General features: G+C 38.7%; 1 long non-coding RNA gene across 1 annotated transcript in view; it reads right to left on the bottom strand.

Moving 5' to 3' along the window:
• Nucleotides 1–206: 206 nt before the first annotated feature.
• The window catches only part of LOC110071774 (uncharacterized), a 28,651-nt gene continuing 22,857 nt past the window's right edge, over nucleotides 207–6,000 (bottom strand). The window contains exon 3 of the long non-coding RNA XR_002299273.3: nucleotides 207–409. This is a non-coding gene — a long non-coding RNA (uncharacterized LOC110071774). The remainder of the gene's footprint in view (nucleotides 410–6,000) is intronic.

Below are 6,000 nucleotides of genomic sequence, written 5' to 3'. Positions count from 1 at the left end.
ATCCAGTGAGAATCATTTCTAAATGGAAATGTATAGGATTAGCATTGCATTGCCAGCTGCTCATCAACTGCATGACAATCTAGTGATATGTTTGTGAATCAGATTGGGATGACCAACTAACTGCCTGAAACAGGATAACATTAAATAGAAGGTACAGTGCATTATATATTCTGGAGTTAATCAAACATGCAAGTCAAGGCTAAATATTGTAGTGGTCATATGAGGTTTTTTAATGGAGGAATTGGAACCACATTTCATAAGAACAAGAGATTTTCCAGTTAGCATGGCCTGCTGGATACTGTAGTCTTCTTAAAAAAGTAACTTTTGCAAGTTTCCCACGGGAACCAGCACAGTGCTCTCCTCCTCCTATGCTCAATCTGTCGTTCTCTCCATCTCTTTCTTGCTGTTTCTGTAGACACAGAAAGACACATTTTGCAGACAGAATCAACTATAATACAGATTTCCGCTTGTTTTAGATATTAATGCATCCGTGATAGAAAACGTATAGGGCTTAATCGGTCCCCCGTTAAAATCATTGAGGGTTTGACTCCAACTTGATCATGCCTCTATTATTTCTGTGCCATAAACTTCTCCTGTTATTGTTTAATTGCCATATATACATTACTCCTTCTTCAAATATTCTACAACGCTGTTTTTAATTTACTACTATTAAAATCCTAGACAGAGTGCCTAATTGTTAATAAAATGATAGTCCTTCTTCCAAATCAAGCTGAACAGAAAGTGTGTTATTTGTGTGATGTTTTGTGCCAAGAACTGTTTTAGATTAAAATATTTATGGCTCTTAGAAATTTGGGCTGTGTTTCTACTTTGTATCACTGCATTTGTATAAATGTGTTGAGGATACAACCCTGTTACTAATATTGGAAGGGTAAATGAAGATCTTCTTTGGAAGCAAAGCCATTCAGGATCTCATTATCTGGGTTGCAAAAAAATCTCTCTTTCGCAGCAGAACGTAGAAAAGTTACTTTTTAAAATGAAAGCTTCTAGGATTCCCCAGCCAGCATCTCCTATGCTAACCAAGGGACTCTTGAGTTGTAAAGTGCAGTCTGGTAAACTCTTACTACTCTTGTGTTCAAATGGCACATTTCAGGGTTGGGATTTCAGAAGGAAGGGTGCAATCTTGCTTTCATTCAAATGATATGGGCCAGTATTATGGTGCAATCTCAAAGGGCTCTTAAGGCAGTGACTGCCCTACATTCAACAGACCAAATAATCCAGAGTCTAAAGGTTGTCTCTGGTTTTATCTAATGATTAGCCACCTCATACACTCTAGACACTGTTATTGCCAAAATAAAGTACAGCAATAAAAATGGCATGACTTTTTTTTAACTCAATGGAGTTTGCAGAAGACTGTTTCCCATCGCCTCCTACTAAAGTGGTCACTTACGGAACACCCTAGGGAAGATAAGAAAGGGTGCTTGGCCTATATAGATTTGCATATGTTGAGCAGCTCTTAAAATGGAAGACAAGCTTCAAAAGAGGCCGGACTGTCTTGCCTAGAAGGGGATCTTGCAGCCCTCTGACGTCTTAATTTATCTTGCTTCTTCTTGTCTCATGCAGAAATAAAATTCTTGTTTGTGAAGTCAAAGAGCCTTCTTAAATAATTTGGAATGGAAGTCAAGGACTGCTAGGGGAAGGTGGGTTCCCAATTAGATATTTAGAGAATAAAGGAAGAATGAGCACAAATCAGGGCCAGCCCTCAAGATTTTGATGCCTGACACAAAGAACAAGATTGCATGCCCCGTCAACCTCAGAGGCCAACATCCACGGTGCCGGTTTTTAATATTGGTAGTGGGAGAGGACAAGACTGGATATTACAGTAGAGGGCAGCAATCTAATTTAGGGGGTGCCAGATGGATAGGAAAGACTGGAGAAAAGACTGCCAGGCCCCCTCGTGGTCATTTGGTGCTAAAGGCAGTTGCCTACCTTTATGTAATGGTAGAACTGGCCCTGACAAAGATGATAGCCTTTGCTCAAGATGCTTGGGTTACATTGAGGTTCAGCCATGTTGCTGGTTTAAGTATATCCCCATTAATTGACTCCAAAACTTCCTGTTTCTGTGGGTAATAGACATCATTCACAAAGCGTTTCTTCCTTAATGATATGCTTTTGAAATTTTTCCATTGTTCTAAACTATTTTAAATCATTCCTTTCATTGAATTTAATTATTTGAACTTATTTTTACTTTTTACATTTTATCCATCCATCCATCCATCCATCCATCCATCCATCCATCCATCCATCCATCCATCCATCCATCCATCCATCCATCCATCCATCCATCCATCCATCCATCCATCCATCCATCCATCCATCCATCCATCCATCCATCCATCCATCCATCCATCCATCCATCCGTGTGAGATGCCTTGTGCTGGGGGAGAAAAGCAGGATATATATATCCAATAAAATAACATAGTTGGGGTATAGGCTTTTAGGGCAGGAAAACTATAAACCTTATCAGATTTTCCCGATTAACACAGAGTGAAGGCTTTCACTCTCCATGCAAGCAACTGGGGGCCACCAGAATATTCTTCTGCCCTACAGTGTCTGCAAGGTTCTTAATGTAATCAAACCATCCTGAATGCATCAATTAATTGACTTTGCTAGATGGACCAATAATTTGACTAGTTGAAAGGTTGCTTCTAGTTGTGGTTATGTGCTATCAGGTTGCTCCAAAGATATGCTGACCCTGTGAATTAATGACTTCCAGAAAGTATTCTCATTTACACTCCTGCTCAGGTTTTGCAAACTCAAGGCAGTGGTTCTTTAGTTGTGTCAATTGCTCTCATGTTTGTTCTTCCTCTTTTCCTACTGCCTTCTACTTTTCTTGGCATACCCCCCCCCCCCCGAGTGTTTTATCTTCTCATAATATGTTCAAAGGTTGCTTCCTAATGGCTAACTATTACTCCAGTTCAAGAGTTTGGAAAAGTTACTTCTTGGATGCCAACTACAAGAATCCAATAGCTGGCATAGGCAAGGGATTCTGGAAAATGTAGTTGGAAAGGTAATTTCCCACACTGGTTGTAGAACCCAGCAACATTTATTTATACATTTAGCTGTATATGGTCATCACTCTGGATGATGGTAGGGCTAGCCTTGTTTTAACCACTAGGCCACACCATGGGCAGAACATACCATGTTTCCCTGAAAATAAGACAGGGTCTTATATTAATTTTTGCTCCAAAAATGCATTAGGACTTATTTTCAGGGGATGTTTTATTTTTCTCATGTACAACAATCTACATTTATTCAAATACAGTCATGCCATCTTCTTCTGGTTGGTGCACAATGGTGGAGGGTGGGGTTTCATTTTACTGGGGCTTATTTTGGGGGGCAGGAGTTATTTATTTATTTATTTATTTATTTATTTATTTATTTATATCCCGCCTATCTGGTCAGTCATGACCACTCTAGGTGGCTTATATTATGAGCATCCTGAAAAATCATGCTAGGACTCATTTTCAGGTTAGGTCTTAATTTCAGGGAAACGGTACAAATTATTAGTGGAAGTCTGATACTGTATGTGTAAAAATGTTTTAAGAACATGTGATAAAATTCTCCTTTGCTTTACATTTGAAAGAGGAAGTTGGACAAAAAATTATCTAGCAGTTTTTATATATAATATATTTAACTGCTTTTTAATATTGCACTTTATTAGCCCAAATCCTGCTCATGTAAAGTTATGCAGTGGAAGCCTTTAAAAGTAACACATTGCCACCAGCTCACTACTGCGAGTCCTGATCCCAGCGGCTGGCAGGGTTTTATTTTGTTTTAGTTTTTTATTATAGGTTTATTTTTCAATCAATTTCTTGTTAAAAATGGTTTGCATACCAGTTTATGTCTAGAATGAAATAGCAAACAGATACAAAGGAAGAGAGGAAGATTCCTGAGTGGTTTAAGATAATGCTTGGAAAAGCTTTGTTTTTGGGACTACAACTCCCAGGCAACTACTATACCTGCTAGAGGATTCTGGGAGTTGTAGTGCAAAAAAGTAATTTCTCCAAGTTCTGATTAGTAGTCAGATCCTTTTCATACTCAACCAGGAATAAACCCTACTGAACAGAACATAATACAGTACAGTATAATCAAATGTACTGAATAGAAAGTATTCCTGATAATGACACATGTAGGATTGTATCATTAGTGGAGATTTAATTTTGATTACTGGGACTGAGTCTAGCATTCTCTGCTCAGTCACACTCTTTTCCCTGCTATAGCTGGTCATTTCTACTCTGTTATCAACCTAATTGGTTTGTTTATGGGCATCTGTATGAATGCCCAAGTATATTTGTACAGTTCTACACTTCCTTCATTTGGAAAGTATTTTACTTGTAACAGATATTCTTTCTTTAACAACAATAAATTGGAGGATTTACAGACTTGCAAATTCTTCATGGCACCAGCTTTTCCCAGGCAGTGGTTTATAACAACTAGCCATAAATTCCTGAACAAGTGGACTTTGAAATGCTTTTTAACAAAATGGTGTTTCCATTGCAATCGCTTTGTCTCTGTCTTTCTTTTTTTAAATCACACAGCCCAATAAGTTGAATTCACTCTACTTTTGCTTAGGAATCAACACATATGTACAAACAAAAATTCAGGTTGAGAAATGTGCAACATATCAAATTACAAATGCTTCCACCCTGCTGGAGGTTGAGGGTGAGAAAAGAAAGAGTATGGCACATCACCACCACCATCATAATCATTCTGCCATGGAGAAAACATGAAATTAAATGATTTTTTTAAAGGAAGAAAACAGAGGCTGAAACCATGTTCATTTTTGGCATGCACGTTAACAGGTTTTTATATACAGTACATAGCTTTTTTTTCGTGCTATTTGCACAAAGGGGTATCCACTAAAGGTGTGCAGATCTGCATTTCTGGATGACAGCTCCCCAAATTCCACAGGCAATTGTTGTCCAAAAGTACAAATCTGCATAGCTTTAGATTCACAATATCCTTGTACACACAGAGACTCTATGTGCATCCACCAGCTGATCTCCAGCTTGCACAACTACAAGGTGGAGTTCATGTCGGGAGCATTACTTCTGCAGATATTCTGCTCTATGTTTCCCAAACAAGATACCGGCCCAAATGGTGTTTACTCTTGTCTCTGTCTCCCTGTCTAAGACATATGTTGCAGCTATAGGGCAGTTTGCAAACACACATCGTTTACTATGCAGACCAATATACCAACGGATGTTGTATGTAGATTTACTTAAATGCAGTTATGGCTAGTGCTCATTGTGTGTGTGGGGATGCATAATGCACAACAACCAATTGTGAGTAGAGCCATAGAAGAAGTGAATATTCACACACACACACACACACACAGAGAGAGAGAGAGAGAGAGAGAGAGAGAGAGAGAGAGGCAGGTGGTCAGGCATTCACATAAACACAATTACTGCTTCCATGTGACAATTATAGCTTTGGAACAGCACTCCAGATAGAACTTGCATATTCCCTAATGTATTTCTATGGAAGGAAGTCACCTATCCCAATCTTTATTGTTGGGATGCCCCATTCATGTTCATGATAACTGCCTGTTAGTTCAAATGAAGCTGCTTAACTGTGAAGGCTAATTTCATCCCTATTGCTCCACCTGGTAGCCATGTATATACACCCTTGTTATCTACACATTCAGTACACATGAAAAGGAGTTCTGTATGAACATCAAAAAAATCCATCTTCCTGCCAATACAGGAAATTCACAATTAAAGCCGCTATGACAGAAGGTCATATAAAATCTGTTTTAAAACCTCCAGTGAAGAAGAGTTTGCCACCATTGTCCATTCGTATCTTGAACAGTTCTTTCCATCAGGAAGTTCTTGCTGATGTTTAGTCAGAATCGCCTCTTTTCTCATTTGAATTCTTTGGTTCAGGTCCTCCCCTTTATAGCAGCAGAAAACAAGCTTGCTCTATCTACCATGTGACAGCTCTTCAGAGATTTGAGGATGGCTGTTACATCACCTCTAT

This window comes from Pogona vitticeps, chromosome 4 (genome assembly GCF_051106095.1).
Source record: "Pogona vitticeps strain Pit_001003342236 chromosome 4, PviZW2.1, whole genome shotgun sequence".
Taxonomy (NCBI): Eukaryota; Metazoa; Chordata; class Lepidosauria; order Squamata; family Agamidae; genus Pogona; species Pogona vitticeps.
Note: the sequence above shows the minus strand (reverse complement) of the source record. Positions and strands in the feature narration are given on the sequence as shown.